This window comes from Octopus bimaculoides, chromosome 2 (assembly GCF_001194135.2).
Source record: "Octopus bimaculoides isolate UCB-OBI-ISO-001 chromosome 2, ASM119413v2, whole genome shotgun sequence".
Lineage (NCBI taxonomy): Eukaryota > Metazoa > Mollusca > Cephalopoda > Octopoda > Octopodidae > Octopus > Octopus bimaculoides.
In genome coordinates, this window is record NC_068982.1 from 6531192 (window position 1) to 6533702 (window position 2511).

A 2511-nucleotide genomic window follows, 5' to 3' on the forward strand; every position below is an offset into this window, starting at 1 on the left:
AGCCTTGTGAGTGGATTTGGTAGATGGAAACTGAAAGAAGCCCATCGTATATATCTATATGTATGTGTGTGTTTGTGTGTGTCCCCAACATCGCTTGACAACTGATGCTGGTGTGTTTACGTCCCTCATAACTTAGCAGTTTGACAAAAGAGACCGATAGAATAAGTATTAGGCTAACAAAGAATAAGTCCTGGAGTCGATTTGCTCGACTAAAGGCGGTGCTCCAGCATGGCCACAATCAAATGACTGAAACAAATGAAAGAATAAAAGAATTTATACACACACATATATTACTCTTTACCTTTTTACTTGTTTCAGTCATTTGACTGTGGCCATGCTGGAGCACCGCCTTTAGTCGAACAAATCAACCCGAGGACTTATCCTTTGTAAGCCTAGTACTTATTCTATTGGTCTCTTTTGCCAAACTGCTAAGTTACGGGGACGTAAACACACCAGCATCTGTTGTCAAGCAATGTTGGGGAGACAAACACAGACACACAAACCCACACACGTATATATATACATATACATATATATGACAGGCTTCTTTCAGTTTCCATCTACCAAAACACTTACAGCACCCAGGTTTTCCAAGCGGTCACCCATCTAAGTATTCAGTAGGCTCGACATTGCTTAACTTCGGTGATCGGACAAGAACTGGTGCTCTCAACGTGATATGGCCGTAAGAATATATATATATATATATATATATATATATATATATATATATATATGTATCACCTATATATATATATATATATATATATACATATGCATACATATTTATATGTGTGCAGATTATTTAAATCACTTACAATCTTCCTGTAAATTGCTAGAATCATTTTTATTTTAGATTGACAGGAATGGAAAAGAGAAAACTTATATTATTTTTTATTTTATTTCACTTCAATTTTTCCTGACTTTTACTGATGATCAACCAGATTATTGTAAGTAAACCATCCTGAAAATTGCCTTTATACTCTTCTTTGAGAATAATTTCATCCGTTACATATTGTCTTATTCTTAAGAACCATACTTTGTAACATCATACATTAATTGGCATCGTTTCTTGATATGCAGTTTAGTGATTGAGTAACAGGATAAAATAGGGTGATAATTTGTTGAATTTCATTGCTAATTTACTAATTGACAAAGCAAAAGTTGATAAAATTTACTGAATAAATACTGTTTGGATTGAATAAACTTTTTCTTCTCTGCAACAATAGATCGATAACTAAGCAACACTAATATTTGCCACAAAGTTACTCAATTTAGTAACTTTTATGAGATTAACTTGGTGACAATTGCATTAAAAGAACCTTGGTTATAAATGCATTGGAATAACATAATGTATACAATTGGCTTATGAAATGGAAAGATTGTCTGCATACAGTTCCCATATTGTAGAGAGGTAAAATTACAAGGCTGTAAAACTTGTATAGTTAATGATAGCTGTTGCCTTTGATGAGCTGGTAATGTATCACTGTTCCTACTTTATAGGTCATGAAATTTTATCTCATCTCTGACGGTCTATTCATGGAACTACGTAGTTATATTTAATTATAAGTCTTGCAACTGGATAATTGAACATTGGTCATGTCTGTAAAAAAAAAAAAAAAAAAATCTATTATTATCCTCAGTTTGTAAATGATAACAATCATTGGTGACCCAAACTGCAAAGTACATCAAAATCAATCACCGTGTATCACATGGTGATGTTCCATATTTAACTAAGGCACCAATTTCTCATTGTCAATCCCTTTCATAAATCTGATTGATTTAAAGCCAATACAAGAATTTCGTCATAGACAAGTGATATATTGATCTACAGAAATCAATCAACTTCTCACTTCTTTACACAACTTGACCATCCAATCTCTCAGAAAATAGCAAAATCTTCCTCAAATTACACTCCACAATCTTATAATAGAAAGAACACATTAGACGATGACACTGTCTGGTAAAAGATAGGTGGTCATGGCCAGAAAGCCTTTGGACATTGTTCTACCCATGCAGAGTTGGCCTGGGGCTAATTAACACCTCATCCCTCCTTCTTCTTCTTCTTCTTCTTCTTCTTCTTCTTCTTCTTCTTCTTCTTCTTCTTCTTCTTCTTCTTCTTCTTCTTCTTCTTCTTCAATAAAAACAGAATCTCACTGTTTGTTTTAAGTATAATCAAGATCTGTAGATTTTTGAGCAAAATGTCTTTTCTTCATATTAGATTATTTCGTAGTTCTACAACATGACCAAATTCCCTAATACTCAAAATATACTCCGTTATATATATCTCCTGTTATAGTAAATATTTATCAAAACTAAACTTTATTCCAAATAATTATCTCTTTTGTACTGAAGCATTTGTCAGTTTCTCTAATCTACACCAATTTATATTCCTTATTCCTATCTTTTATGAAATTTTGATCTTTCCAAACTTACAAGATTTCTTTCTGATTTCCAGAACAAATTGTCAATAATGCTGGTGATATCTGTCAACATATACATAAATAGCACTTC

At 32.7% G+C, this 2511-nt stretch overlaps 1 pseudogene; it reads right to left on the minus strand.

The window, feature by feature from the left end:
* Nucleotides 1–569: 569 nt before the first annotated feature.
* Nucleotides 570–688, minus strand: LOC128247199 (5S ribosomal RNA; annotated as a pseudogene).
* Between the last annotated feature and the right edge of the window lie 1823 nt (nt 689–2511).